This window comes from Berghia stephanieae, chromosome 1 (assembly GCF_034508935.2).
Source record: "Berghia stephanieae isolate SIO BIC M18660-M18661 chromosome 1, UCSD_Bste_1.3, whole genome shotgun sequence".
Taxonomy (NCBI): Eukaryota; Metazoa; Mollusca; class Gastropoda; order Nudibranchia; family Aeolidiidae; genus Berghia; species Berghia stephanieae.
In genome coordinates this window covers 57,521,001-57,529,798 of record NC_088360.1, presented here as the reverse complement: position 1 = coordinate 57,529,798, position 8,798 = coordinate 57,521,001, and the positions used below count along the sequence as shown (strand labels likewise).

The following is an 8,798-nucleotide window of genomic DNA, read 5'->3' as shown; positions in this document are numbered from 1 at the left end:
TCTGTATCAATTGAAACTTTTGTATTCCTTCTTTTTACTATTTGAACTTCGGTGTTCCTTTATTCTTCTTTCAACATCTCTATTTCTTCTACTTTTTTCTTGACATTTCTCTGTCCCTTGAAAACTCCTCTCTTCCTTCTTTTTTTTTCTATTTGAACTTCTGCGTTCCTCATATTTTCTATTTGAACTTCTATTTTCCTTTTTTCCTTGAACTTCTGTTTCTTCTTTTTTATTTTTTATTTTGGAACTTCTCTGTTCCATCTTTTGTGTATATTGAAACTGTGTTCCGTCCTTTTTTTTTCCATTTGAACTTCTGAGGTCTTTCTTCGTTTCTAATTAAACTTTTGTGTTCCATTATTCTTCTTTGAACTTCTGTTTCTTCTTTCTATTTTTTTTCTTGGAACTTCTGTTTTTTATTTAAACTTCTGTGTTCCTTCTTCTTTTTTACTATTTGAACTTCTCTTTTCCTTTATTCTTCTTTCAACATCTCTGTTTCTTCTTTCTATTTTTTTCTTGAAATTTCTCTGTCCCTTGGGAAGTCCTCTCTTCCTTTTTTTTCTATTTGAACTTCTGCGTTCCTTCTATTTTCTATTTGAACTTTTATGTTCCTTTTTTCCTTGAACTTCTGTTCCTTCTTTCTCATTATCTGTATTGGAAATTCTTTGTCTGTTCCATCTTTTGTGTATATTGAAACTTCTGTGCTCCGCCCTTTTTTTCCATTTAAACTTCTGAGTTCTTCCTTTTTAAAACAATTGAACTCCTGTGTTACTTTTTCCTTTTAACTTCTGTTTGTTTGTTTTTTCCTCATTTTTTATCGTTGAACTTCTCTGTTCCTTATTTTTCAATTTGAACTTCTCTGTTCCTTCTTTTGCTTCTATTGAAACTTTTGTGTTTCTTCTTTTTTCCTGTTTGAACTTTTGTGTTCCTTCTTTTTTCTATTTGAACTTCTTTGTTCCTCTTTTCTTCTTTAAACTACTCTGTGACTTCTTTCTATTTCATTCTTGGAATTTCTCTGTCACATTTTAACTCCTCACTTCCTTCTTTTTTCTATTGAACTTCTGTGGTCCTTTTTTCTTTGAACTTCTCTGTCTCTTCTTTCTCATTTTTTGTCTTGGAATTTCTCTGTTCCATTTTTTTAAAAATTGAACTATTCTGTTCCATTTTTTTCCGATTTGGAACATATTTATATCCTCTCAGCTCCTCAACTGCTTGAACATCTTAATTCTTTTTTAAAGAACTCCTCGCTTCCTTCCTTCCTTCTCTTCTTCTCAGTTTCTGCTTTCATGAGCTTCGGCTTTTTTTTTTAAAGATATGAGATTCTTCTGTCCTAGAAATATTCTAAATTTCTTGATTTCATGAACTTCTCAAGTCCTGTTTGTGAACTTAAAAGTTCCTGCTTTTGAACTTCTCAGTTCCCTCTTGTTCTACACTTCTCTGTAGCAACCATGGATAGTTGTGTCGGGGAGGGAATGGTGGGAAAAGTGACAATGCGGATGTTAATGGTGTTGACAATGGATGTGGCAATGATGCACCAGTGGTAAGGACCATGATGGTGGGGAATGCAATGGTAGAGCTCCAGATAATGAAAGTGGTGTTGGCATAGAGGTAATGGCAGGGATGAAGATGATGGAGCCACGGCAGTGGCAATGATGATGAAGATGACAAAGGCAAGTGTCGTGATAATGGGAATCACTCAAGTAGGATCATGGTGGAGAGGATTGAAGATGGTGGGAAGTGAATCAGATGATATTGGTTGTGACTGGGAGGTGGTAGTTTTGGAAGAGATGATGGGGATAACGGCATGGTGAAAGGGATTGTGATGAAGCGATCATGGTGTGAGATTAGTGACAATGCGTGGTAGGGATGGCAAGGATATGATGACAGACGCAGATTTAGCAATGAAGATCAAACAGTAGCACAGTTCCAGACCTAGTCCTGAGATGATTCAACAATGGGAAAGTCAGGCCAATCACACAATATGTTTTCATTACCGCAGTCACTGTAAATCAACATTCTGCCAAAATACATTCGGGTGATCTGTAGGCCTCCAGATCACCTATTGTATTTTGGTATGGACCTGAAACACAAACAAATACACCCCCACCGGTTGAGGCACACTCATCTGTATTACAAATCCATGCGAATGTCGACTACATTTACCATGGGAATGAGGACTATTGTGTGACTCACTTGACTCCACCCATTCCAAATCAAATCGGGATGCCAAGTCTAAAACCACACCACTACTATCACTTCATTACCAATTCTACCTCCATCGTCACAATCCTTATCAGCCCCACCACCCACTATCATTTCCCTCACACCTATGATCTCAACATCACAATCCCTGTCACCTTACCACTATCACCACCAGCCGGTTCCTCCACTAACACCTACCATCGCAACCACTATCATCATCATCACTTCCCAGCATCCCCTCCTCGCCACAACAACCCTACCATCATGATTTCCATCATCACACCACCCACCGTTGTCACCCACATCACCCCTGCGACTGCCGTCGATCCACCATCGACATCCCTATCATCACCTCGCCACCAACAACACCTTCATCATCAAGAACTCTGCCATTACATTCCCTACCACAATGGGCCGTACCACTACTGCATCATATACCGCATCCATTGTTAACATCATAACTTCCTCACCATAATCGTTTCCCAGCATCCCCTCCTCGCCACAACAACCCTACCATCACGAATTCCATACCATCATCACGCCACCAACCGTTGTCATCCACTCCACCACTGCTTCTACCTCGATTCACCATTGACATCCCTATCATCCTTGCCACCAGCAACACCTTCATTGCCAAGACATCTGCCATTACAATCCCTACCATTACGGGCCCAATAATGGTAGGCATTACTTCACACATCACATCCATTGCTAACATCTTCAACACCCTGCTCAGCTCCCTTTTTTCAACTTTTTGAAAACTCTCTCACAAAGAGAAGGAACGTCGAAATGCTCAACGAAAATGGTGGCTTTTAGTTGGATGCCACCAAACCTAATTGGCTCGTTTAGTCGCCTCTTATGACACGCATGAGCTTACGGTGGGTCAATTCTAGCACCCTCTCAGTTGAGGAACCCCGGATACCACACGGGGGGCAATAGAAGCTTGAAGTAAGTAAACTACTACAATACTATGTTAAAACTGTTATTATGTGAAATTTGAACAGGCAACAAAGGGCTAAGAAGTGGAATACTTAGTTACTTCTTTACCTGAATTACTGGTTCATTCTATTCAAAAAACAGTTTTATTTAACTACTCAGTTCCAGCCCTTTTTGAATCCTCCTGTTCTTTCTTAGAACTCAGGTCCGTTTTTACATTTTCTCTCTTTGTATTCTTGAAATTCTCAGTTCCATATTATTTTGGACTTCTCTTTTCTATCACTATCCAAGTTTCTTTTCTAGACATCAGTTTCCTTTTTCTGAGAAACTAAGCTTTTCCCTCTTTTGAACCTTTCAGTTCTTTTCTTTTTACTTTTCTTTTACTTCTCTTTTCCTTTATTATTATTATCATTTTTTTTAAACTTCTCCGTTCCTTTAATATAATTTTTTAACAAAAACTGTTGTTCCTTCTCTATTTAGCTCCTTACATCTTTCTTTTTGAACGGAACTTATCAGTTCCTTTATCCATTTTGCTCCTTCTTATAACTTCTCTGCGCATTATCCATTTGAAAACTTCAATTCTTGTCTTTGTTTTTTTTCGAGAACTTATCAGTTTCTTCTTTTATAAACTTTTTACTGCTTTTATGAGCTTTCACGTTCTTTCTTGTTTGAACCTCTCAGTTTCTGTATTTTTTTAATTTCTCAGTTCCTTCTTTCTTTGAATTTATTCGGTGCTGTCTCTTTAAAAAATAATTTTCCGTTTAATTTTTAAAATGACTTTTAAGCTTCATTATTATTTGAACACCGCAAATCTTTTTAAATTTTTTTTTTAGGAACTTAAAAGTTAACAGCTCCGTACTTTTCAAACTTAATTCACTGTTTTTTTTAGTTTCTAATGTTCGTCTTTATTGGACCTTATCAGTTCTTACTCAAGTTTCTTTTTTAAAAACTTCTCAGCTCCTTTTATTATGATACTTCTCAATTAATTCATGTTAAAAAACACAAAACAACATCACCTCCTGTATTTTAAAATGCTCAGCTCCCTTTTTTAAATTGATTACTCTTTCACAAAGTGAAGATTGGAAGGAAGGACATTTTGTCAAGCTTCTAAATAAAGAAAGGGGATCTCAGTAATTGTTATAATTATTGAAGAATAACTCTTCTCTATATCCCAGGAAAGTTTTGCAATCGTATTATTCTAGAGAGAATTAAGAATGCAACAGATGCTAAACTGCGGGATGAACAGGCAGTTTTTCGGAAAAACCGTTCAACCACCGACGAGATTGCCTCTCCGACTCATAGTGGAACAATCTATAGAATGGAACTCTCCTCTTATTGTCAACTTCTGGATTACAAGAAGGCTTTCGACATTATTGACAGATCAACATTGTGGAAAATTCTGGCACATTATGGACTCCCTTTCTGCTATCTCGGGAGCATAATTGACAAGGATGGAGGCCCAGAAGCAGAGGTGAAAGCACGAATAGGAAAGGCACAGGCTGCATTCACATTTTGAACAGAGTTTGGAGATTTTAAGATATCTTCCCTTGACTAAAGCTAAGACTTATCAACTCAAACGTAAAGTCTGTCCTACAGAATGTGAACAATGGGACCTCAAAATGGGGGAGATTTCATAAAAATGGGTACAATCCTGAAATCGACAGAAACTAACCATTGTGAAAGTAAGAGGACGGTATAATTACATAAAGTCACACCGCACAAGCTCAATTGCAGCAACCATAATTGGTCAAAAAATATATGAACATCCACTTGGTCACCAAGGTTTCTCAATAGGCTAGTAATAATATGAATTACAACTAAAGAAAACTGAAGTGACTCTGTACACTGAAAATGGGGGAAATGCTTACATGCGTACAATCGCTGAAAATGCGTACAATTCCGCATTGTTTTCAGTAGGTTGGCAGCTCTGTCCATGCGTAAGATACTCAGAATAAAATGGATGGATAGAATTAAGAACGAAGAAGTATGAAAAAGAATATAGCAGAAACCAGTGAGAGAGGAAATAGGAGAAGACTATGGAGGTGGTTGGACACACCCTTAGAAAGAATGACTCCACTATAACAACGAAAGTGTTGGACTGGAACCCTCAGGGCAGAAGATCAAGGGGAAGGCCACGCAGAGCATGGAGAAGAATTAAATAAGCTGATCGATATACAGAGAAGTGCTGGAACGAGATAAACAAGATAGAGAAGGATGGAAACTGTTTGTCTGACCGGGAGAAAAAGGCAATGATGATAATGATGAAAGAGAAGAGACATCAAAATGCCTAGTTATGATGCGGTTTTTTGTTTGATGCCACCTAACCTAAATGGTTCGTTTAGTCGAATCTTACGATGATGCATATGTAAGCTTGCAGTGGGTTAATTGTTGACCCCTCTCAGTTGAGGGACCCCAGATGCCACAGGGGGGGGGGGGGGGGGGGGGGGGGGACTTGATCTTGAAATAAATAAATTGCTGGAATTCTATGTTTAAAAGATTTGATAATGCTGTAAAATGGGAACAAAAGACAAGAAGGGGGGGGAAGTTGACGCAATAGAAATTGATTTCTTAGAAGATGTCGTTTTGACAGTAAGGACTCGGTACAGAGATGTAACAGGTAATGAAAGTATTTCCTTTTTTTTGAACACCTAAATTCTTTCTTTGTTAATCTAACTATTTCTCCATCTTCTGCTCCACCCCTTCTTTTACATCTTCCCTAATATTCCATTTCTTCATCATTTTCCACCCCGAATTACAACTCCCTATTATTCAAGTCACATGCTTCTTAATTTCATTTATTATTATTATTATATTATTACTATTATTATTATTATTATTATTGTTATTATTATTATTATTATTATTATTTATTATTATCATTATTATTATTATTATTATTATTATTATTATTATTATTATTATTATTATTATTATTATTATTATTATTATTATTAATTATTATTTTTATTATAATATTATTATTATTATTATTATTATTATTATTATTATTATTATTATTATTATTATTATTATTATATTATCATGATAATGATTATTATGATTACTATGATAATGATAGTTGTTTATGATTATTATGGTTATGATTAATATAACAATGAATATTATTATTATTATTAATAATAATATTATTATTATTACTACTACTTCTACTACTACTACTACTACTACTACAACTACTACCATCATTATTACAATTATTAGCACTACTGCTATTATTATATCTATAATAATTAATATCATCATTATTATTTTAATCATCGTTTTCCAGCCATGCATGATTTTACTTGACAGGCTATCTATCCTCATAAAATAAAACTACTGTCCTTATATCGATAGAGAAACTTATAATCTCCACCTACGTGGCCATACAGCTCTAAAGGACTATTTTTTATCTTTTTATAAATTGTTACCTAACATCCCTCTTATCACTTGACACATCAAATAGGATTTTTATCATAATTACTACTATTGTCTATCATTTATTATCAATGCTATTTTCATAATACATAAACAAATTTAGTTTTGTGGTATGTAATCTAAACTAGATACTAATAATTAACTACTGAATTATCTGCTGTTTATTCCAGAAAACTAATGAGCAACTCATTTAAGTCAAGAAACATAACCAGTAAAAAAACTTTTAGACTAAGTAAGCGAGCATTCTCGATTACAGTTTATATATTGAGGTCCAGCTTACGTCACCATAGCTCAATGTTTATAAAAAATTGTGAGAGTTATATTCCTAATATAAATAAATCAAACGCACAGTCTCTCTCTCTCTCTCTCTCTCTCTCTCTCTCTCTCTCTCTCTCTCTCTCTCTCTCTCAAACACACATAAACACAAACACACAAAACGAGCGAGCCAGACAGAGAAAAAAGAGAGACAGAGATAGAGAGAGAGAGAGAAAAAGAGAGAGAAAGATAGAGAGAGAAATAGATAGAGAAAGAGAGAGAGTGTGTGTGTGTGTGTGTGTGTGAGAGAGAGAGAGAGAGAGAGAGAGAGAGAGAGAGAGAGAGAGAGAGAGAGAGATTACGTATAATTTTGACATTGAAATAAAACTAGCCTTAAAATTATATCAGAATTAAATGGCAAATTCTCACCATCATTACGACCTTAATAAAAATTAAATTCGTGTCCTTTTTCAATAGTGTTGATTGTGTTGAAATGTCAAATGAAAGAAAGATATGTATTCCCAAAATCATCGATGAACAGTTGTTCACTTCTTGACATAGATAGTTCCATTTCTGTTTCAAGTGTATTATCACTTCTTGAATGTTACGTCACTCACGTAGAAGATTTGATGAAGATCTGCAACAGGAGGAGGAGACAATTGGAATGAATGGTGAGTTTTGTTTTAAGGGGCTTGTCTTCACTTGTAACACATTTAGGTCATATGAGCCCCGATAAATAGGAAGTAAATGGGGTAGTCAAAAATTTCTAGAATTACTAGAAAAAGTAAAACAAAGGGGAATTAGTTCGAGTAGGGAACAGATAAATATTCAAGAGCATTTCATTAATTAACTTAGTTTAAGATCACCTAAAAGTCTCATCTTCACACCAGCACAGGCTCCCACTAAGACCAATATACTTAAATATTTACAGAATATATCCAAAACAGAAAATATCACAAACAAAATAAAACAAAGGAATGATTTACATGGGTAAAAATCCTCTACCTAAACTAATACTAAACATCTGACTGTTTCCCTCTCAGCCAAGGGCCCCAAGAAAAGGCAGGACAAAGCAAGCAACTCCAGTCCAGGTTAAAGAAAGAAGCAACTTGGAAAACAGATATAAGGGGATTGAAGACACAGGAAGTGACCTCCTGCCCACTATGGGAGATCAATGGATCCCATCCATCGATGGTGAGTCACTGTTGTCATTTGGGTATAATTTAAAAACGTTTAATTGCTTCATAGAAGACTACTCGTTAAGTATAACATTGTACAAGGGAACCCGAGGTCAGTCATATACACCATGTTTTAATCCAGATCAAAACTTGGTAGTTTAAGTATACTCAACAAATATTTGGAAAAATTTTTTCCAAAGAGTTGTGGTCACATTATTGTATAACTAATGATTGCACAAATACGAGATGAAAAGAGAATGACAAAGTCTCCGTCTATGGATTTTGCCTGATTAAACAGGTAATGGAAGCTTTCCTTTTTTTTTTTTTTGAACACCTCAATTCTTCCTTTGTTGATCTAACTATTTTTCCATCTTTTAAGCTCCATCCCTTATTCTACATCTTCTCCCTAATATTCTATTTCTTTATCATTTTCCACCCCGAATTTCAACCCTACTATTCAAGTCACATGCTTCTCAGTTTCATATTATTATTATTATATTATTATTATTATTATTATTATTATTATTATTATTATTATATTATTATTATTATTATTTATTATTATTATTTATATTATTATTATTATTTTATTATTATCATTATTATTAATATTATTATTTTTTATTATTATTACTATGATATATGATTATTGTTATGATTATTATGATTATGATTAATATAACAATGAATATTATTATTTTATTATTATTATTATTATTATTATTATTATTATATTATTATTATAATTATTATTATATTATTATTATATTATATTATACTATTATACTACTA

At 34.2% G+C, this 8,798-nt stretch overlaps 1 protein-coding gene and 1 long non-coding RNA gene across 15 annotated transcripts in view; both read right to left on the bottom strand.

Annotated features, from left to right (window-relative positions):
* LOC144978153 (uncharacterized) overlaps nt 1-8,798 on the bottom strand; it is a 252,283-nt gene that overhangs the window by 140,241 nt on the left and 103,244 nt on the right. The gene's annotated exons all lie outside the window — the stretch shown is intronic.
* LOC144978218 (uncharacterized) overlaps nt 1-8,798 on the bottom strand; it is a 29,125-nt gene that overhangs the window by 7,806 nt on the left and 12,521 nt on the right. Inside the window, exon 5 of the long non-coding RNA XR_013646487.1 lies at nt 7,258-7,465. This is a non-coding gene — a long non-coding RNA (uncharacterized LOC144978218). The remainder of the gene's footprint in view (nt 1-7,257; nt 7,466-8,798) is intronic.